The following is a 23,908-nucleotide window of genomic DNA, read 5'->3' as shown; positions in this document are numbered from 1 at the left end:
TTATAGGCAGATAAGACTTCCAGTGTTAGAACTGGGTTGCTAGCCAAGGATTTCCCATGGAAATCTCCAGGCAAGCCAGGCTGATGCTCGGACAGAGAGGTTGTTCTCTGCAAACTGACAGTTGACTCCATTGCTAAGGATAACATTCACACAACCCACGGAACATGGAAAAGTTGAGCTGGTGCCTACGTAGAGCCTTTGTCCTAAATTCCAGTCTCTTTCATTCAGAAAAGTATCCTGCAGGCTACCAAAAAAGAAATGTGGACACCAACCCAGCCACAAAACCCTTAATGTGCAATCTTATCTTGCCTGCATTATATGCTGGGGTAATGGTGACACAGAACTTGTGAGATTAGTCAACCAACGTCTGATCCGGCTTAAGGCCACTCCGTGAGAAGGAATCCATACCCAACACTGCTTGAGGCAACAAGATCCACAGAGACGAGATAGCCCAGAATCCTAGGATAAATCCAAACACTACAGTCTGGAAAAAAAAATACATCAATGAAATGACTCCTAATTATATTCTGCTATGCTCATAAATCAGTGCCTTCTCCTGACATCATCAGAGAGGCTTCCTCCAGCAGCAGATGGGAACAAAGGCAGAGACCCACAGCCAGACATTATGTGGAGAGAGTCTAAACTGGCAGTCTCCATCAAATTCCCCTCGGAGCTCAGGGAATCCCATAGAAAAGGAGGCAGAAGGAGCATGAGAGTAAAAGGGAGATGGGGGAACACCGGGAGATCACGGCTCTGTGAACCAACTGAACAAGACTCCTATGAACTCACAGAGACTGGAGCAGCAAGCACGGGGTCTACATGGCTCTACACCAGGTCCTCTGTATGTATGTTATAGCTATTCACTTAATGTCTTTATGGGACTTCTGACGCTAAAAACAAGTGCGTCTCTGACTCTTTTGCCTGTTCTTGCTTCTGTTGGGTCACCTTGTTCGACTTCGATATAATGGGGTTCTCTTCATATTTTGTTTTACGCTGTCATAGTCGATTGTTATCTCTTAGAAATCTGTTCTTTTCTAATGAGAGACAGAAAGGGAATGGGTTCAAAGGGGAGTAATCTATTTTCAGTAAAAGGAAAGAAGGGTGGGGTTTGGATTTAGGAGCGGACTCTGATTTTGAAGCTCCTGTGCTTGTTTTGTTGTGCCCAGATTGTAAAAACCCCAAAGAGACCACCAAGAATCACAACCCGACGTAATTGCGTGAGGGTCTTTATTCAAGCTCAAGCTTGAGCCACCAACCTTCCTGATGAAACAGGAAAGAGAGCGAACCCCCCAGGTCTAAGGAAAGGGGATTTATAAAGCCCTCCCCACCCCCACCCTCCACCCCCCACCCCCACAAGCAGGGTTTCCAAACCTTGGCATTCTATGAGAGTGTAAAGGAATGCTGTCCTTCAAACCTTCAGATAGCGGGGCGGGTGGAGAACTATGCAACTGGAAGGGACCTTTCTGACCTGGGAAAGTAACTTACTGTGCTATCAGAAGCTGGTGTGTTTTTACAGGTGGCCACCGCTGTCTGGGAACACTTAATTGCCCTTCTCTCATGGCCAAAAAGGGGGTCACTTATTTTTTTCAGGGATGTTTGGTTCGTTTTTTTTTTTTTTTTTTTCTCAAGGACAGGAATCCATCTGCACCCGGGAAGTGCTAGTTATCTATCATGGAGGGTGCTAGCCTCGGCAATATGGAGGGTGGGATGTGTATTCCTAAAGCGGGCATCTGACACTGGGGGGGGGGGGCGTTAGGGAGTGTCACCATGAAAGGGGGATTGCAGTATTCTGGCGCCAAGTTGGGCCCCAGAAGATGGGAGGTATTTCTGCTGGGAAAAGGGGAGAAGGGAGGGGAGGGGAAGGGAGGGGAGGGCAGAGGAGGGGAGCTCTGTGCAGAAAGTGCAGAGGCAGGCTTCCTGGGTGACTTCAATTTCAAGAGAGGGCAGTCCTAGAGAGAAGCCCACACATTGTCTAGCTGTATTTGCCTCCATGAGAAACAGGAAGGAGATGGGTCTGAGCCTGTGAAGGTAAGTGGGGAAACAGAAACTCTTAAAATCATTTTTGCAAAGCTTCTCTAAATAAATACGCTGAGGCCAGTACAGGCTTGTCTCCCAGAGCCCAGAGGCTCGTGAGCATGTAGCTCAGTCATCGGTATGACACCTAGGAGGAAGTCGAAGCTTTAAGGTGTGGTGATGGAAAACAGGTCAATGGAGGGATGGATCTTGGTAGGGGTTAAGAAAGCTTTTTGCAGGACCCAGGTTAGCTCTGGTGTGAGAGGGTGATTTGAAAAGAGCTGGTCCGGGCCTGCACACCCTCTAGCTTGTGCCTCCTGTCTCTCCATGTGACCCCTCTCTATCAAATGTGCTTCCATCCCAACGCTATCTACTGTGTTGTGATATAGCCAAGGCAGGAGCTGAACAGATGGAAATCCCTAATCGCATCCGTTTAGCCTCCAAGATTGTGTGTTAAATAAACTCTCTCTCTTTGTATGCCAATAAAGAAAGAAACATAGGGAAAGATGCTACATGCCAATAGTATTTCTGTCTTTGAACTGTAGCGCTGCACAGGTTGCTAATTATCTGTAGAGTTACATTTCCAACCTCAGTGGGTAAAGTTCTGATTTTATCTGGATGGTTCAATGTAGCTTCCTTATACTAATTTTAACCACATGGCTAAATTTCCCATCAGCTAGATGTTCGTATGGTCTGTGTTGAAAGCCATATACTTTACACCGTAGTATTTTTTAAAGTATTTGTTGAATGAGTTGGTTGAGCATGAGCCTCCCATGGGTCTCCTGAAAGGAAATAAGATGAACCTTTATCGTTTCCTCCATCCTGTTTATTGGTATACAGTTGCTTAACTGTGTGAACTGTCTTAGGCCATGACGGTGAAGACACCACTACTGTAGGGGCAGATTGGAAGTAATCCTTACGACTACAAAAAGAAACTTTGTACCATGACACTCCTGTCTCTATATTTTCTTTATGTAGTAAAACGAGATTTATTTTGTTTAAGCTACTGGATTTTTGAGAACATATTTCCTGCAAACCCTCATCTTAACGAGAGCAAAGACTCAGCTTCTAACAACAAAGTAGCCAAGCAGTTTCCAGGAAGATGGCAGAGGCAATAGGAGCATCTTAGTTAGGATCCAGCATGGGTGATAGTAAGTGTCAGCCAGCCAGAGGCTTATATTTCCTCCAACAAGGAAGAGCATATCTGAAGTCTAGGAAGTCCAAAACTTGGTTCCACTGATTTTCCTATATCTTCTTGAGTTCTGTGGGATGAGATGAGTGAAGTTATGGGAAAAGGACTGTTCACTTAGGTACCTTATTTAAGGGCTAGTGTCGAGGCAGTCTTAGTGAAGTTCATAGTCTCCAAGTAGGAAAGACATATAAAATGAATACACTTGTATTGAAGCACTCTAAACAACCACAAAACACTAGTAATTTCACAAGCTATGAATGGGGTGAAAGCCAGCCTCCTGTCTCTGTCATCCCCTACACAGAACCCCTACCAGGGACCTGCTGTTGTGTGCTTGGTACTGCACTTCAAATGACGGAAAGGAACAGAATCATGTCCCTGTGTCCTGAGAGCTATGGTTTAACAGATGTAACGTAAATACACATGGACTGCCAATGAAAGGAGATGTGAGACAAGATACATTGATTTTACCTGGACCTTGTCCACCCACAGTCCCGCAGCCAGAGATTGCAGACGGCACTTCTGGTTGATTCCCCAGATGATGTAAATATCCCTCAGGGTAGAACTGCAGAGGCCTGAGCAGACATGCGAGTGTGAAACACATAGAAGCTTCCAGAATTAAAGGGTCAGAGCAAGAGTGTCTAAATGGAGGCTGGGGGTAGGAGGCAGTCATAGTGTATTGCTACATCCACTCCAGTAGTGACACGCATGACAGGTCCCAAAGTCCACGGCAGTGTATGCCTGTGCAATTCTCAGGAGGTGGACGCAGGAGAATCACCACACTTGAACCTACTTTGACTAAAGAAAATTTTTCTTCCCTAACTATAAAGGAATCATTCATTTAGGTTTGCCTGGCGCAATGATTAGTCTGGTTACTGACTTGAAACAATGTAGAACTGCTTGGGAAACAAGCCGACTGCAGGGAGGGTTGTACACAGTAGGTTGGCCTAAGGGATTTCTTCAATTGAGGTGGGAGGACTGTGGTCTCTGAATGAGATGCCCTCCATGTGTCTCTGGCACTTGAACGCTTTGCTCCCTTTGGTGGCTCTGTTGAGGGATGCTTAACAGCTGAGGCATTGCGGGAGGAAGTGTGTCACTGGTGGAGAGGTTTGAGAGTTTAAAGACTTGTATCATTTCTCGCTCACTCTGGGCTTTCTATTTGAGATGTGGCCCCTCAGCTCTTTCTGCTGTCGAGCCTGGTGCTTGCGGCAAGACTTCCCTATCTAGACAGTGATGGATTCTGAACCCTCTGGAAACACAAGCCCCAAATGAATCCTTCCTTCTGTAAATGGTCTTGGCCACTGTTCTCTATTACGGTAATAGTAAGACCTTACACAAAGATTCCCCACTGCCTGTGGGCTGCACCATTCATGGGCCAGACTCTAGATTGAATGAAAAGAAGAGAGCAAGCTGAGCTCTCTGTGAATTAATACATTAATTACATTAGTGTCTTAATATTAATATTAGTGAACTAGTGTATTAACACATTAACTCACTGCATGAATCGATGGGTGGGATGTGACCAATCCTCTGAAGTTCCTACCATTATAACTGGACAAACAATTATGGGCTGCAGCCTAGAACTGTGAGTTAGATAAACCCTTTCTCCTTTATGTTGCCTTTGTCAGAATGTTTTAATACAGCAAGCGGAAACCAAATGAAGACACCTGGAAGAAGTGAATTTAAAAAGCTCTCCTGAAAGGAATCAGACTAAGCCACTTCTTTTAAAATAAAACTCTATTTTCAAGTAATGACCCCACCACAAGCTTGGCCCACAGGGTCCAAAATGACTGGCAGCTCTTTTAGCAATCCAGCTCTTCCCAGATCTGATTGAAAGTGCCACAGATAGCAAAACATAGGTGCTGTTTCGAAGCATTAAGTAGGTCAGTGAGAACCTCTTAACCCAGTGAATGGGAGTTGATTTGAGGAAGAGAAATGGATGTTCATGGCTGTGATTTTGCACATGACATTTATTTAACTTTTCAACATCACTGCATCCTGCTTTTTCTAACCTCGTGGCTCCTGTCCTATAACTACCTTTAAGCAAAAATTCCCCTTTTTTTCATCTGCTTGTGCCATTTTCTAACATATAACCAGATAGTGAACTACAATCACCAGGACGTCAGGTACCCCCCCCCCCCACTGTTCTGTTCACTGTGTTTTTCAGAACCCAGCACATAAAAGGTGCTGGGTAAACACACATTGAAGAAATAAAGAATGAAACACATAATTTCATTTTGCCAGGAGCTGGTGGAAGATTGGATCAGGAGCTAGTGGAATGCTTCCTTAAGGCTCAGCTCTGCCAGCAGCTGACTCGCTCACTCGTGGCTTCTGTTTTCCATCCATAAAAGAGCAAAGCAAAGCTTCCTTCATAGGAGTGGCACCAAAACCCAACAGCAGTATTGACCGCAGAGACTTCCTAATTAATTTCCATGTAAGAGCTTGCTTCCACTGCTCCTGCGTTCTGGGATCCCCTCCCCTCCCTCTCTGTGTTGCGAATTGTCTCTACCAAGACTGCCGAGGTTTTTAAAGAGGATAAAACGTTATATTGTTTCTACAGTTATATTGTTTCTAAATGTTAATTGTTGAACACATTGTTAGGGAGGGAATAGATAAGGCAGAGAAGTTCACCTCTAGATCCGGTCACTATCAAGATCCCAGATGAATGCCCTTGCCTAGCAGCCTCTGAAGCACACAGAGCTGGTGGGCGAGACATGTACAACTCTCCTCCACTGTTAGCAGTGATGACATCATACTGAGCCCCAGCAGTCTGCAGTGTTGACATCATACTGAACCCCAGCAGTCTGCAGTGGTGACATCATACTGGGCCCCAGCAGTCTGCAGTGGTGACATCATACTGAGCCCCAGCAGTCTGCAGTGGTGACATCATACTGGGCCCCAGCAGTCTGCAGTGGTGACATCATACTGAACCCCAGCAGTCTGCAGTGGTGACATCATACTGAGCCCCAGCAGTCTGCAGTGGTGACATCATACTGAGCCCCATCAGTCTGCAGTGGTGACATCATACTGAACCCCAGCAGTCTGCAGTGGTGACATCATACTGAGCCCCAGCAGTCTGCAGTGGTGACATCATACTGAGCCCCAGCAGTCTGCAGTGGTGACATCATACTGAGCCCCAGCAGTCTGCAAGGATAATATCATACTGGGCCCCAGCAGTCTGCAGTGGTGACATCATACTGGGCCCCAGCAGTCTGCATGGTGACATCATACTGGGCCCCAGCAGTCTGCAGGGATAACATCATACTGGGCCCCAGAAGTCTGCAGTGGTGACATCATACTGGGCCCCAGCAGTCTGCAGGGATAACATCATACTGGGCCCCAGCAGTCTATAGTGGTGACATCATACTGGGCCCCAGCAGTCTGCAGTGGTGACATCATACTGGGCCCCAGCATTCTGTGCTTGTTCAGTGTATCAGGGCTTGTGATGGTTTGTTATATAAGCTCAGCTCAGGGAGTGGCACTATTAGAAGGTATGGCCCTGTTAGAGTAGGCGTGTCACTATGGGTGCGGGCTATAAGACTCTCATCCTAGCTTCCTGGAAGCCAGTGTTCTGCTAGCAGCCTCCGTATGAAGATGTAGACTTCTCAGCTCCTCCTGCCACCATGCCTGCCTGGATGCTGCCATGTTCCCAACCTTGATGATAATAGACTGAACCTCTGAACCTGTAAGCCAGCCCCAATTAAATGTTATCCTTTATAAGACTTGGCTTGGTCATGGTGTCTGTTCCCAGCAGTAGAACCCTGACTAAGACAGGGGTGTTCTCTGGAAGGAGGGTGCAGGGAATTTGGATGTTTAACGAAAGGATTGTTCACAAATAATGGAAGGTGTGCAAGGAAGAAAAACAATACTTCAAGCCAAAAGGGACTTGTTCATTTCAAGTTTACACTCAAATAATACCAGGGCAGGAGAGAACATGTATTCATAAATTTGATGTTGGGAGTTAGCTTTGGCTAGGAATGGAGGATCAAGTGATAATCAGAGTAGCCTGGGCCTGTGCATGGCCCATTGACGTGAACCTGGACCCACGCCACGAGCCTGTGGAGAGGATCCAGGGAAGAAGATATGAGTGTCCAGGCGGCTTCTCTAGATGGTTCTATCAGATCTGCTTCTGGGCTTAGCTCTGCTCCTTGTCTGTGTAACCTTAGGTATGTGTCTTCAGCAGTGCTCACTTTCCTGACGGTATTATGGAGATAAAGATGGGACTCACCCTAAGAGCCCACAAGGAAGATTAAATAGCATCTTTCATGCCCACCATGACCCCAGTTCATAGTAAGCTTTCAACTGTAAGGTCCACATACGTGTAAGCATAGCATATCTTTATGCCTGTCAGTATTTGTATCTCAAGAGGGAATTTTTGGAGATAAAAAGTGAAATAATTAAATTAAGAACTATTCATTACTGGGCTTCTTTCCTTCCTGAGTTTGAGTAATGATAATATTCTCTTTCTTGGACTGAAGGTACAGCTCGGTAACAGAGAGCTTGCTTAGCATGTGCAAGGCTCTGGGTTCAAGCTCCAGCTGTAGGCAAAAAAAAACAAAACAAAACAAAACAAAACAAAAAAAAAAAAAACAAAAAACAAAAAAACAAAACAGACAACAGAAGCAAAGAAAAAATATTTTTAATGAAATTATGGAGAGTACTTAATATCAAGCATGATGAGAAGAAGAAAACAGCCATTCTAAGCCAGCCAGCATAGATACGCACCATTTATCACTGTGTGAAACGCCTGCATGTTGTGACCACTGGCATCTTAGAGTCATTGGAATCTTGGCAAGGCAGGAAGAAGACACTGAGCCATGTTTCTCCTTCCATCATGGAAATCTTTTCCAGCCTTAAATAAGGAGTTGAGGAGAAAAGGTAAAGGAAAATATCAACCCCTCAACACATCTTGTTTCTGAATGTAGAGGTCTATTTTCATTAAAGGAGGTTTTTATATATTGAATTCTTTCACTTGTATCTCAGTCCCCTTCTTTATTCGGTTGTGCAATTTTGATCCTGGGGTTGTCCAAACACCAGCTGTGCCTGCCAGGCTGGAGGAGGAAGAAAGATGTGTGTTTGTTTACATGGCTTCTGATCCGGCTACTGTTGGATCACACCATGAGGTCCTTCCAGATTGAGGATGCTCTTGCATGATGGCAGCTGATTCCGATCTACAGTCTTCTCAGTGTTTATAAAATCAGCGTCATTGTGCTTCTAACCTCAGACATACTAAGGAGCCAGTATCTACCCTTCAGCGCTTTGGTCCCTAGCCCACGGGGCTTTCTTACACGCGTTCGTGACCGGCCAGGAAAGACGCAACAAACCGGAATCTTCTGCGGCAAAAGCTTTATTGCTTACATCTTCAGGAGCAAGAGAGCAAGAGCAAGCGCTCTATTGCTTACATCTTTAGGAGCCAGAGCGCAAGAGCGCAAGAGCAAGAGCAAGAGAGAGAGAATGGCGAAACCCCGTCCCTTTTTAAGGAGAATTATCCTCCGCCTAGGACGTGTCACTCCCTGATTGGCTGCAGCCCATCGGCCGAGTTGTCGTCAAGGGGAAGGCAGAGCACATGGAGTGGAGAACTACCCTTGGCACATGCGCAGATTATTTGTTTACCACTTAGAACACAGGATGTCAGCGCCATCTTGTAACGGCGAATGTGAGGGCGGCTCCCCACAGGGCTTCTTTATTCCAACCCAGAAGCAACAGGTCAAGCTAAGTCACATTCAAAAGCCCTTCCTTTTTCAAGCACTGAAGCTCATACCTGCGCATCCTGGGCAAGCACTCTACCACTGAGCCATACTCCCTGCCTGGCTGACCTAATGTAGAGGCCTGAGTTTGACTTCTCCAAAGCCCCTTCTCTAGTTACCTAAGACCCAAGTTGTCAGCTGCTTCTCTCTGCTTCTCCAGACCCTGTCCTGGAGGCTGCTTCTCCACATGATACCTCTGTGGTCTTTCCTTTTCGTTTTCCATCCTTCGGCCACCTAGTTATTGGCGCTTGCTTAAATTCTCTCAGCAAAGTAATCAATGTTGTTTCTGTCTCCTGTTACAATACAAAAGAAACCTATTTTCAAGAGCACCATAAAAACCATCGCATCTATAGATTACTCTAAAACAACCAATCCAAAAGTGCAGCTGCTCCTAAGCAGCATACTGTCTTCAGTAATTCTATTCACTATTATTTAAATACTGAAAAGAAGAAAGTCCTAACTTAGGCACACTTTGGTAGTTCCTTTCCTCTGGGACATGTATTTTAAATTGAACCACACGAATGTCAGTTTGGTGGAGGATGGGCCAGGGTATGCATTCACTTGAGGACCAGAAAATTTCACTCCAGAAAAATTGTCTCTGGACTCAAAGCTTCACCCTGCCTTTCACCGAGTCACAGAACATTCTTCTGCTACTTCAGTGTGGTCGAGAATGGCAGACTAATCATGATTATAAAGAGGAAGTGGGGAGGGCAGGGCTGAGCCGGAGCAATTCTGTGAAGTGTCTCCTTCATTCCTGGGACGGTCTCTTGTATACCTCCCAACGACCCAGTGTTCCTGTTACCCGTATACCTAGATGACAGGAGAGAGCACAGAGTCTCAGAGGCTTTAAATCTGAGATTAAACGGGCTAATCCGATCCGGGAGTCTCATTTGAGTCAGATTCCAGCTCAGCCCCTTGAGATTCAAAGTCTCTTTTTCCTTTAGGAAACAATACCTGCAGGTGGAGAGAGCGATCCGCTGCTAACAGTGCTTGCCATCTAAGTCCAGCTTCCTGAGCTCTTCCCAGGGAGCTAATGTGAACAATCAGATGTGGTGAGCATGTGGTGCCAGGACTCTCGTAGCAATGTGAGAAACAGAATACAGAGACTGACTCAAAAGCTCCAGGGCTAACTAGCCTGGAACACACTGTGGGGCAGAAATAAGGGACACCCTTCCTTACAAGGAGAAAGGCAAGAATTAGTTCCTGAAAGTTGGTCTCTGACTTCCACATATATGAGAAGGCATGTGTGCACACATGCACACACAGGCACATGCACACACACACACAAAGAGGCACACACACATACAAACTGCCTCTCAATTCCAGGAATATAGTATAGTGATGGTTCTGTGAACAGATATTATTTCTTGGCTACATAAACACGAGACCAATAGCTGTTTTATTCATTCTCATCGTCCTGCAAACCTCCCACCCCCATGACCTTTACAAAACGTTTACTGTCTTCTATCAAACTTTCTAAACCTAAGTCGCAGGAAACTCAAGAGCAATCAAATACCTGCATGATGCAGTTCTCTTTTATTTCTCCAGTGATGCTTGGTATACAAAGAAGCCTTTGGTAAAAACACCGTGGCTGAGAAAAATAAATATGGGATCAGAAGTAAATGTTGGTGGAGATAAAGATGTGGCTGACATTTTGAAGAAGAGAAGAGATGGAAGCCGAAATGTTGGCACTGGAAACCATGGTGATGAAATGGAAGAGAGATGGAAACAGCAAGGGTGAGATGAGCAAGCCTTAGTCAGCCTCCACCCCCTCAGCCGGTAAAGGAAATTGGTCCTGCTCTGTAGTAGCAGAAGTACCACTTCTTAATCTCTACTGTATTTCACATCTCGTGTCCGCCTGGGTCACAGACCTTCAGTAAATGTGGTTTTATGAATAATTGTACATTAATGTGTGTGGAACAGATGTGAGGGAAAAGGGGAACCAGCAAATACTATGATACAATGCTGTATAATTTCCGATGACAAATCCTTATCGCCAATGTGATTTCTGTTCAACATAATTTACATTTTGGGGAACTAGGCTAGAACAAAACTTGGCCATATGTGTATTTGTGGTATACACATGTGTGAATACGTGCGTTCCAGCATGCTTGCCTGCAAGAGTGCAAAGAGAGCTGAGAGATGAACGTCAGGATGCCTTCTCTGGTCATTCCTTTACCTTGTGTTTTGAGATGAGGTTTCTCACTGAACCCTGGGATCGCTGTTTCAGACAGACAGACGGACTGGCTGACCCAGGACTGCAGGGATCCTTCTAGCTCCACCCTCCAGCCCCAAGCAGAGGCATTACCGATGCACACGGCCACGCTTCAGCTTTTACGAGAGTGCTAGAGATCCAAAGTGCAGCAAGCACTTTAACCACTGAGCCATCTCCACTGCCTAAGAGTTTTGAAATCAGCTAGATTTGCCCTCAACACTATGTCTTTTCATTCCTCTGCTCCCTTTTCAGGGAGCCCTTGTTTTGTGCCACCATCCTTCCCTCTACCCCACCCTACTCCTCCTATGATGACTTGGGCATCGCCTTCTCTCCCTCACTCTGGCTTCTACCCTACCAAGTATCCAATCAGTTAACACATGCTAGGAGAGTAAGACACCCATGAAGTCACCCAGTGCTGAGATATGGAGGTGGCTAGAATCTCATTGCCAAGTTATGAGGACTTACAATGTTCTGTGCTCCTTCCTGTTGCTTTTCTGATGAGTGATGAACAACAGCCTGGACCGTGACATAAATGACACTAAACACTCAGGAATACCAGCATCCCCAGACATTCAAAAAACTCCACCCCAAAAGGAAGATTTCACTGACAAGTGTGTATTTTAGTAGGCATCAGGTAATGAGAGAGATATCCTGGACTGTGATGTATATTTAAAATACCAAAGACAGATATAAATAAAGATATAGCTATATGAATATTTGAATATATGATATATAGATAGATAGATCGATATATATAGACATATATTCATAGGTGTTTATACTTGTTAGTAATTACTTATCCATGTTAAATAGGCTCCACAACCCTGGGTAAACTCCTGATGTAATACATTGGTTGGATTGATAGAAAGGCAAGCCAAGAAACAGATAGATAATAGGTAGGCAGGCAAACACCAAGGCCAGTGCAGCCTGGCATCTCAGGAACCTGAAAAGGAGAGGGATGGTTTATTTTCCCACTGCTGTTTATATGTTCTGTAGCTAACTACTAGCGATAGCACTCAACCAAAGCTTGAACAAACGGAATCTTTGACCTGCTCCACTGAGTTCTCTCCCTTCTAGACTTCCCTGTCGTTCTCATCATGCTTTAACCCTGAGGACATTGCTCCTCGTCGTCATCTCATGTCTGCAGTTTTCCGTAGTCACAGGGCCACATCAGAGTCAGGGTTTATGCTTGATAAAGGAACTGCAGGGAATCTGGACCCCAGCAGACAAATGGTCTACACGGAGGACAATGTCAATGAAATCTTGTCACCTATTTAACAATAATAAAAAAAAAACATAATAAAAGAACTGACATGGTAAGAAGAAAAAAATCGAAAGCTACCCTGACTTGGATGCTGAAGGAAGGTTCTGAAAGTGCTAGGGCTGGAGAAACAAAAGGAAGCGTTTGAAATTGAATCTTAGATGCTTAGTCTCCTTGAGACAGAAAAAGAACAATTAAAATGTGTTTTAAAGGGGGGTGGCAGATAGCCAAGCCTAATTTTAAATGCTTGGAATCCAGACAGTCAAGAGTTCAAATGCTATTAAGAATTATATCCATAGTTTAAAATGATTGAAAATGACCCACATTGATATGATATAAAATGCAAATTAATATTACCTCTTCAAATTGTAGTGTTAAAGAACGTAAGAGATCTAGCAACCAGACTGCAGCATTGCTCAGTTGAGAGGCAAAGTCATGATTTTTAAAAGGATACTTACACTATATTTAGAGAACTCTGAGTGTTAGAATCAAATAATTAAGGCAATAAGCCAGGCTCAGAGATAATAATCCTTGATACTGTTTATATGTGGAACCTTAAAAAAGTCACTCCTCAGGGGAGGGAAGAAAAGGGGGGCAGGATCAGGGATGGGAAGAGGCAGGAGAGAACTACAGATGGTCAGATGATCAGGGAATTGAACAGAAATATGTAGCAGTATGGGATGGAGAACTTGGGGAAGCCACTAGAAAGCCCCAGATGCCAGGGAAGCAAGAGGTTTCCAGGACCCAGCAGGAATGACATGAGCAGACATACCCAGCAAAGCGAAGATAGACCCTGTAGAGACCATCTTCAGTAGATGGGTATGGTCCTTAGTTGAGGGATGGGACCACCCACCCATCTCCAAAATTTTAACCCAGAATTGTTCCTATCTAAAGGAAATGCAGGGACAAAGAGTGGAGCAGAGACTGAAGGAAAGGCCATCCAGAGACTGCTCCACCTAGGGATCCATCCCACCTGCAGACACCAAACCCAGACACCATTGCTGATGCCAAGAAGCACTTGCTGACAGGAGCCTGATATAGCTGTTCCCTGAGAGGCTTTGCCAGAGCCTGACCAATACAGATGCAGATATTCACAGCCAACCACTGGACTGAGTCTGGGGACCCCAATGGAAGAGTTGGGGGAAGGACTCAAGGAGCTGAAGGCAATTGCAACCCTATAGGAAGAACAACAATATCAACTAACCAGACCACCCTGAGCTATCATGAACTAAACCACCAACCAACAAGTATACTTGGAGGGACCCATGGTTCCAGCTACATATGTAGCAAAGGATGGCCTTATCTGACATCAATGGGAGGGGAGGTCTTTGGTCTTGTGAAGACTTGATGCCCCAGTGTAGGGGAATGCTAGAGTGGTGAGGCAGGAGTGGATGTGTGGGTGGGTGGAAGAGCATCCTCATAGAGGCAAAGGGAAGGGGGGATGTGAAGGGGCGTTGTGGAGGGAAAACTGGGAAGAGGGACACTATTTGAAATGTAAGTAAATAAAATAACCAATAAAAAAAAGTCACTTCTCCTGAGTAGAGAGTAGGATGGTAGTTATCAAAGGCCAGGGGAGGAGAGACGGAAAGAGAACACACTGCCTGGTGGGTGCAGTGATACAGTCAGGAAGAATTGAGCTACTTTTAAATTATGTTTTTAAAAAAAAGAGTCTTTATGTCAAACAGCCGTCTTATCCAATAGGTCGCCTCTGGGCACATAGGGCTAATTACATTTGGATTTAAGCCACAGTTTGAAAATCGTAAGAACTTTACTCCTGTTGTGATAGTGGCTAGACACCAAACATTCCAGAGCCACGGGCAGCAGAGAATGGGATGCAGACTACTTCCATCCCTGCGGAGTCCCACCGGACAGCACAGAAGGATTCCCACTGACATATCCACTAATGGTTATACAGACTGAGATCTGCTTTAAGATAAACCATGACCGCTGAAGCAGAGCAGTCATGGTTATAAACAAAACATGATCGGCCTTGACGGGTTAATCTCCGAAGCTGGGTATTGAGGAAGAAGGAATTCTATAATTCTCTCTGCTTACTGTATATTGAATTTTTCTAGAAGAGAAAGTTAAGACTTTTTCAACACTCCTTGCCCCAACCACTCAAGGTATGGGGTACGTCTGCCTATGAATATTCATTTCCTTTCAAAAAATAATAAAAATGGTCTACATGTGTATTTGACAACATGTCTTATATTATTGATGTTTCGGCCAGTCTGGTGTCCAGTGCTTTGTGATTATTAAGTAAAATATCCCAGAAAACTTTTTACCAAGCATATGAAATCATTCTTTCTAAAGGCGACTGCTCGGTTTTACCTTGTGTTTAAACAGTCCAGTGCGGATGAACGTACAGAGTGGATTTGGGAGGGTCCTGAAATGTAAATGGAGAAGACCAGAAGTTACCACCCTGAGAGGAAAAATGGATCTGACTGAAGTAACTGAGAGAAGAACTTTACACCCACAAACCTGTGCTTGATTGGGTTTTGACAAAGCTTTCAGGAAAACAGGATCGCGTCTTCAGAGGGATAATCTTCAATAGGAAATGGAATGTCCACGTGCAGAAGAATGGACACAGACCCCTTTCTCACTCTTTATGTACGAATCGGTTATAAAACAGAGTGAGGACCTATAAAATGAAGACACCCAAATGAAGACGACTGAAAAAAATGTGTGGGGAAAGCTCTGTGACGTATAGAAGAGACCTCTCAGATATGACCTCAAGAACCTGCAGGCAACTACCGGCTAAGAAGATTGCATCAAACCGAAAGGTTTCTATTGACAAGGAAGGAATGAATGATAACCCACAGATTTGGATATTTGTAAATAGTATTTCAGATCAGGTGGTAAAATCTAAAATGTGCCAAGAAGCCAACAGCAAGACAAGAACCTGAAGTGCAGGCAAAGGTCCTATATGAACATTTCTTAAGACAGGACACACAAACGGAGAACGTCTTTGAAAAACACTCAACAGCTGTAAGCGCCATAGGCATGCCAATCTAAACCACAATGACTATCGCCGTACATCTGTTGCTATCACTGTACTGGTTGCTAGTTTTTAAAACAATTAGAGAGAACATGGGGAAGGGTGCAGAAGGGGGGAATTCATACACTGCTGATGATCATGTAAAACAGTACAGTCATTCTGGAAAACAAGAAAGCTCCCAAGCCACTGAAAGGAGAATTCCCATATGGTTCGGCTATCTCGATACTCAGCATGCCCCACAAGTGAGTGGAAGTAGAGAGCCAGAGGAATCGCCAGAGGAGAGCATCCACAGCAGCACTATTCAGAATGCCTAATGTATGGAAAGACCCCCAGATGCCCATCGGTGGATGAATGCATGTTTTAAAAGGTGTGGTTTCGGTGTGGAATGGGATACAGTCATCTTTAAACAAATAAACAAGGCAAACATGGCAGCCTGTCAGTGTGGCAGTGTGTCTGGTGGTGTTATATTGAAGGCACAGAGATAAACACTACAGGGATCTCACTTATGTGAGAAATCTTTAAAAGCTGCACTTGTATGTTAAGTAGAGAATGGAGTGAAAGTTGCCATAGGCCATTGGAGGGAGGGACTGAAAGGGGCACACACTGAGCAGTGGGTGCAAAGCTGGTTAGGCAGGGAGAGCTAATGCTGGTCATAGAGCAAGGCAGTTAAAATGCAGCAATATTCCAGAATATATAAAGGTGTATTTAAATCTTTTCACAGGGAAAAAAATGAGTGATTGGGGTGGGGTTAGATTGTTGGCCTGATTTGGTCAACCTTATATCAGAATATTATCTCATAGCTACATGCAACGATTTGTCAATTTAAAATAAACTACGTTTACAAAAGTAAATTTACATCCTGTGTGGGGCTGAATGGGCTGAAGAGGTTAAAGTTATAGAGTTGCTTCTCTCCTTGTACATTGACATAGACTCCGATGTGGATTTCAGGTCATCAGGCTTACAGAGCCTATAACACAATTTTATAAGGTGAAAAATGAATTCCGTTCCATTATAGCTACAGTGAATGAAGCCTGCTGGTTCTGCTTCTTAAGTATGAGGGATGAGAGACAACGGGGAGAGGGGTTGTGTTGGATAAATAGCAATGCAGGTCCCCAAAGCGAGCTTACTTCTGTGGGAAGGAAGCACTAATGAGTTCTGTTTAGACATGCTGCAACCTGGCATCCCTCTGTGGCTGCAGGGAGTGAACAATTGGCCACATGCATCTAAAGTCAGCAGAGCGCAGAGCCCCTGAGAAGCTGCCAACGCGTTCTATGACTAAAACAAGGAGAGTGAATTAAATGATACTTTGGTTCTTCTGAACCTCGTTCCCATCTCCATCTCTCCATCCCTCAGGAACACACACAGAATGGGTCCCCACACCAGCTCTACGGTATGCTGCTGGGTGGCATGACCAGGCCTTGTATACACATCGTTTGTGAACACAAAGAGCAACAGGATTTGTTTTTCAAAAGTTTACACTTTGGAAGAGAGAGCCAGGGCGTTCTGATTATTATTCCAGTCAGCTACATCAGTAATAACGAAAGCCTAACCTGATTAGTGCAATGGGCATGAAAATGAGGGAACAGACTCGGAGAATAATTATGTTAATTAATGACTCTTTGAAGATTCGAGGCACATGGGCCCGCTCAGACCATCTCAAGTAACAGATTCTAAAGAAGACTGGGGAAATTAAAAAATGGAACTGTTTAGAGCGGAGAATGGCTCATTGTCAGGATGTTACCCAACTCATGTATCCTGTTATTTCAATTTACTCAGATTTCTGACTACACATGACTTCAGTGCCCCCATAGCCTTTACTTTTAGATTGCTTTTCCCTCCCTGTGTGTGCATTCTTTAGCATCTGGATGCCTCTCGGTCTGTCTTGCATTTTAACTCCCTTTGAGGAAGGTTCCTGGGTTGAATGAGCCGTTAGCAAATATAGGCTGGGCTTGTTAGGACGCTTTGCTCTCCCCTTGCAGGTTTCTTCTGAGTCAGATCCCAGTTCCTTCTCTAGCTTTGTTTGCACATCATGAACAATAATATTCTCTGGTGAAGTTCAAAATTAAAGTCTGGTTTTTTGTTTGCACTATTGCCAGACGATGCTGATAGGCATCTAACTCCTGGGAAGCTTCCCAAATGATGGGTTTCTCACAGTTTCTTCCTTGGCCTTAAAGTCTAAAGAATGAGTTTTAAAATGTGCCATGATTGAATGTATCACTCAAGATAGACCATACATGTGTATCCACAGAGTCTAAACTATGAACCGTCCCGCCTGTTCGTCAGTTTGCAATGGGGAATTCTAACGCTTCAGGACCTAAATTACTGCCGTGCAACTTCCACATTGCCTCCACTAGGAAGACTCATCTGCTTCTGCTACAAGAAGAAATATATAGTCACCAACCCAAAAATTAACCTCGAAGAGTAGAAGACAAGAGAAGCACAGAGGTCGTGGAGATTGATGGTGAGAGGGAAATCTCAGGAGGAGAGTGTGCAGAGCCTTCAGAGAAGCGAGTACAAACAGGCAGTGAAGCGAGTTGACCCATGCACGCAGCTGATGAGTTTGTTCATGTAGCTCTGATAGAATGTGGCACTAATTAACGAAAGGCACAGAACACTGAGCCATGAAAACAGAGCCAACTAGAACGACAGGAGAAATTTTATGACTCAAGTCATAAAATGCTACAAAGGCATTCTGGAAATGTCCTGGTATATGCGCTTTTTAAAATATCTTTGGCTCTCCATATAAAAACAACTGGGCCAGGCAGTGGTGACGCATGCCTTTAATCCCAGCACTTGGGAGGCAGAGGCAGGTGGATTTCTGAGTTCGAGGCCAGCCTTGTCTACAGAGTGAGTTCCAGGACAGCCAGGGCTTTAGGGAGAAACCCTGTCTCAAAAACAACAACAACAACTGGGGCTGGAAAGGCAGCTCAGTGGGTAAGGTGCTTTCTGTACATGTCTGGCAACCTGAGCTCGAGCCTTAGAACTTACATAGTAGAAGGAAAAAATGAATTCCTGAAAGCTGCCCTAAATATACACACATAGAATGGTGTGCCCTTGCCTTCTCTCACACCCACGCTCACAGCATCAGCAGCATCATCAATAGCCTGCAACTACATAGTACATCAAAATACATCACTTACAACATGAATAATAAGTTATTCCCACAAACCCTAAAACACAAGTAGTTACAAAACTTACAGAAGAAAATATAGGAGAGAAAAAAATCTGCAGTCCTTGGTGTACAACAAAGATTTCTTAGGATATAAAAATCACGAACTATGAAAGAAAACTTGATAGTTTGACTATCACCCAAACTAAAATAATTTAGTCTTCTAAAGACACTGCTAACAGTAATGAAAAGACAAGTCTGGCATCGTGGCAGGCACCGTAATCCCAACACTCCAGAAGGTTCTGAGAACAGCCTCAGCTCCACAGCGAGACCCTGTCTCAAAAACCAGTAAACAAATCAGCAACCTGAAAAGGTATCCTGTATACATGATGTGCATATAACTAATAGAGGACTCACATTTTAAATAAAGGACACTTAAAATTCAATAAGACAACTTGATTTTTAATTGACAAAATACTTTCACAAACACTAGACAGGAAAAAAATCAAAATAACATATACCAATAATATGAAAAAAACATGCAGCAGTATTCATTTAAAAAAATTAACCCTGATAAGGTACAGCTCTCCAGTCATTAGAATGGCCACACTCAGTCTGATGTTACTGGATGAAGGCCTGGAAGATCATTTGGTTCTGAAAAAGCCAGTGTCTGAGAGACCAGTGTGGGAGGGAAAAAAGGCTTTGTTCTGGGGCCCAAGAAGAACGGAGTAGAGGCTTTTGCAGAAAAATCAACTTCTTGACTCCAGAGAGTTGGGGTCACAGACACAGTGGGAATAACAATGGAGAAAGACAGGCCAGCAGGGAAGAGAGATATGTGTGCCTTTTCAGGGAACAAATAGAGATATTTCAGATGTCATATTTTTATGTCCTTTTCATGCTCCAGTGTTCCCAGTTATGGTGGCTGGTTGGTGTCTTTTATACTTGAAGGAGAAGGAGAGAGACCAAAAATGTCCAGATCAAGTGACCCTTGTGTCATAGTTCTAGACAAAACATTGCTTAGTGGTCTACACGTCTACACAGAGCTGACAAGGCTCTGACCCAAATACAAAGGCCACAAGGAGTGAGACACAGTAAGAACACGGAGATGCCAAGGCTCTCCATCTGATTCCTGTGAGCCATCGGTAGGCCCAAGTAAAGAATTAGTGGTTTCCTCAAAAGTAGACTCTGGGTCCCTGAAAATGACCTGGACACCCTTTATCAACCATCTCCTGTGAGATATTATCTCTCAGCAAAGCTAGTGGGAAACCAGTCCCATATCACCCTGCAGTGTAACCTTCAACACTGGGGATCATTTAAGTCAGTAAGAGCAAGTAGACCTACAGAGTATATCCAGGTTTTTTCCTCGGTATCAAAGATGCCAAATACTGGTGAAAGTATAGACCAGTTGCTTTCTTATGCACTGATCAAAATGGGAAGAGGAAAATTACTATGGCACACAAATCTATTAAAGTTTTACAATATACCTACCTTAGGATTTCAGCCTCCCCACTCCTAGATATTAACCCAAGAGAAATGTAAACATATATTTGCACTATGACTTGTCATTTTAACAGTCACCCCAAACTTAAAACAATATAAATGTTCACCAGGAGCTGAAATAAAATACCCACTTTAAAAAGTATACTGAGCAATAGAAAGGAGCAGACTGCCAAGCCATGCTTAGCCATGCGAGTTGGGTGAACTTCATCTGTTTGAGTAAAGGAAGCCAGATCCAAGGAATGTCTATTGCGTAATCCATTTGTATAAAGTTCTAGAAAATGAAAATGAGAAACAGCTTATAATGGCAGAAAACAGACTTGGGTTGCCTGGGCCAAGAGCAGATGGGGGATTTGACTGCAGTTAGACAATGAGAACGGGCTGGAGAGATGGCTCAGTGGTTAAGAGAGTGGTGTCTCACAACCATCCGTAATGAGATCTGACACCCTCTTCTGGTGCATCTGAACACAGCTACAGTGTACTTAGATATAATAATAAATAAATATTTTTTAAAAATAGACAATGAGAACACTTTAAGGAGTTTCTCTTGGCACTGACACAAAGGTATTGTATTGGTTTGAATGAGAACAACCCCTATAGGTTGTCTGCTTGCACTTGGTCTGCTGTTGGTTGAACTGTTTAGGAAGGATTAAGAGGTGTGGCCTTGTTTGAGGGGGTGTGTCATTGGAAGGTAGACTTAGAAGTTTCAAAATCCTCTGCCTCTGCCTCTCTCTTTCTCTCTCTCTCTCTCTCTCTCTCTCTCTCTCTCTGCGTCATGTTTGTAAATGCAGATGTAAGTTCTCAGCTACTGCCCCAGCACCATGCCTGCCTCCTTACCTGCTGCCATGCTTCCTGCCATGATGGTCATGGACTCTAACTCTTTGAAACTATTAGCCTCTAATAAATTCTTTCTTCTATAAGTTGCCTTGGTCAATGTGTCTCTTCACATAAACATAAAAGTAACTAGGACAGGTATAGGACTATTATCTTTTTGTAAGTTTTGTTATTGTTTTGCTTTTAATACATGTATTTAGCTAGTTAGTTCACTAGTCATAGAGGTTGGTTCTCTTCCCACCATGTACAGACCAGGGCTCAATCTCATTTTACTAACATTCGGCAACATGTGCCGACACCCTCTGAGCCATATTTCTAGCCTTATATATTTTTCCAAATAACAATCAACATTCCTGAGGTAACCCTTATCTGGAACATCTTTTGAAAAGTGCCTCTGAAGGGCTGGAGCAGTGGTTCTCAACCTTCCTAATGCTGTGACCCTTTAATACAGTTCCTCATGTGGTGACCCCCAACTGTAAAATTATCTCATTGCTACTCCTGAACTGTAATTTTTGCTACTTTGTGAACTGTAATGTAAGTGTGTGTGTTTTCCAATGGTCTTAGCTGAACCCTTTGAAAGGGTCATTCAACATCCCCAGGGGTCATGACCACTAGGCTAGACAGCTCTCAGGTTCTACATGGAAGCTTATGATTATCTGATGCCCTCTCCTGACCTGTTTCCCAGAGTTCCAGTCTCTCTACCAGAATTCCCACCTTCTACTTCCTGCCTTTTGCTAATAGGCCATCAGCTTTTTATTGACAGCTAATGGTTCCATAATACACAAGAGATTCTTTCTATTTCCATACATATAAAATAAATTTTTAAAAATTCTGCACCTTGAGGGATATGTTAATCCTGGGGCTGAGTAGTCAGTATCTGAACTGAATTCAAAAACGGGACTGATTAGACTGAGTGAAAGAGGAAGAAATAACAAAGAAAGGAGAAGAGGGTGCTATGAAGTTGATGTCAAAAGGTTTCCAAGCCAGGGCAACTCTGTGTATGAGAGAGATTTAAGATGGGAAACTTTGAGGGATGTTTCTGGGAAGAAGAAAAAATGTCAAATGACACATGGCTTTGTGAAAGTCGAGGAGTCACGTTGTGTGTGGGATCAGGAGGCAATGTTCTGTCTATGGGGATGGTGTAGGTTGAGAAAGATTTTGTGATTGTCAGTTGCTCTTGCTTGAATATGCTTCATCCTTTCTTAAATTCATTGTGAAATTTTATCTTTGTTGTAATGATGTAGAGAGAAGAGTGTATTGTGCAGCCACTTCCCTGATGAATGAAAGGACACAGAGTTTTCAGGGCTACAGTATCTGCTGTGAAGATGAATAATTAGAAATCAAGGCGTTCTGGTTGGATTTTTGTCAACTTGGCACGAGCCAGGGTCATCTGTGAAGAAGGAATTTCAATTGAGAAATGCCTGCATCAAATTGGCCTGATGGTAATACTTTAGTTCATTTTCTTAGTTGATTGATATGGGAGAGTCCAGCCCACTGTGTGTGGCACCATCCCTAGACAAGTGCTCCTGGATTATATAAGAAACTAGGCAGAGTTAGCCAGTAAGCCGTGTTCCTCAATGGTCTCTGCTTCAATTCCTGCCTCCAGGTTCCTGCTTTGAGCTTCTGCCCTGACTTCCCTAAGTGCTGGACTGACCTGAGAGCTGTAAAATGAAAGAACACCTATTGTCCTTGGTTGTCTTCAGCCATTGCATCTGTCACAGTAATGGAAGGCAAAGCAGGGCACATGGCCATCCTTGTGTTTATTGTTCCTCACACACACCCTGGCCCTTCCACTCTCCCGCCCTGTAGCTCTGAACCAAAAAATACCCCATGACCTAAGTAAACTTGTTCTCCTTATAAATTATCCAGTCTCCATTAGCTCATTATACCAAAGAATGCACAGCTAAACCAGATGCTAAGAAAACACTGCTCTGATTGTTATGGGATTATTGCCCAAGGGAAGCTTTGGTGACAACAAAAAGAGCCAAGCCATTAGGAATAAAAGTCCAAAATCAGAATGTGTCTGGAGACAGTTAAATAAGCAGTGGAAACTCTGAGTGAGGACAGGGAGTTGCCATGGTGGGTAAAGGGATTGCAGCACAAGGTTGGCAGCCTGAGTGTAGTAGATCTTTAGAATCATGAGAAAGGTGGAAAAGATATTTCCTCTGACCTCTAAATATATGCTATGGAATGTGCGCACCCTTGTGCACCTAAAGGTACACATGCATACACAGAATTTCAAAAGGATGGAGAAAGGAAGGAATGGAAGGAAGGAAGGAAGGAAGGAAGGAAGGAAGGAAGGAAGGAAGGAAGGGACAAAAGAAAGAAAGAAGAGAAGAGAAAGGAAAAGAAAAGAAAGGAAGGGAAGGGGAGGGGAAGGGAAGGGAAGGAAAGGAAAGGAAAGGAAAGGAAAGGAAAGGAAAGGAAAGGAAAGGAAAGGAAAGGAAAGGAAAGGAAAGGAAAGGAAAGGAAAGGAAAGGAAAGGAACAAAAGCTGAGCCATTGGTCTTCCATTTGGGAACTCTTGGCCACACTTTGTTCCAGTGGACAATTAATATCACTGACATTTACATCATTTGATACCTACTGAGTGAGATGGCCCTTCAGCAATGTAAAGGAAATGACCACTTCCTGAAGAAGCCCTGAGTGAACTGGATGGCAGCTTTAACATTGGGTGGAGGACTAGAGAAAACGGATTATAGGCCTGTTAACTAATTCAATAGCTTGGGAGAATACTCAAGACAGTTTGAAAGCAGTATGTGCACACACCAAAGAGTCAAATCTCGAGGAAAAACAAAATCTTAAAGAGTGATGCCCAGCACCAGTTCCAAGAGTGGGTCAGTGGAGCTGCAGAGGAAACAGCCAGAATATTCAGGAAATGAGAAGCAGTGGATGCTATACACGGGGAACAGACAGCAGGGTGCTTTAGGACCGAATCTCAGAAAGCTGTGTTAAGCTGGGTCCCTGAGTTACCTCTGTGCTCAGCACAGTTCCTGAGGCTTGAGGTAAGTTTGATGGAGTTGTTCTGTCCATCAAAGGAACAGAA

At 44.0% G+C, this 23,908-nt stretch overlaps 1 long non-coding RNA gene across 1 annotated transcript in view; it reads left to right on the top strand.

The window, feature by feature from the left end:
• The window catches only part of Gm41832, an 89,018-nt gene extending 65,879 nt beyond the window's left edge, over nucleotides 1-23,139 (top strand). Inside the window, exons 3-5 of the long non-coding RNA XR_877808.2 lie at nucleotides 17,672-17,884; nucleotides 22,108-22,305; nucleotides 22,470-23,139. This is a non-coding gene — a long non-coding RNA (predicted gene, 41832). The remainder of the gene's footprint in view (nucleotides 1-17,671; nucleotides 17,885-22,107; nucleotides 22,306-22,469) is intronic.
• The last annotated feature ends 769 nt before the right edge of the window (nucleotides 23,140-23,908 follow it).

This window comes from Mus musculus, chromosome 19 (assembly GCF_000001635.26).
Source record: "Mus musculus strain C57BL/6J chromosome 19, GRCm38.p6 C57BL/6J".
Classification (NCBI taxonomy): Eukaryota; Metazoa; Chordata; class Mammalia; order Rodentia; family Muridae; genus Mus; species Mus musculus.
The sequence above is the reverse complement of the archived record's forward strand: the minus strand, read 5'-3'. Positions and strand labels throughout refer to the sequence as shown.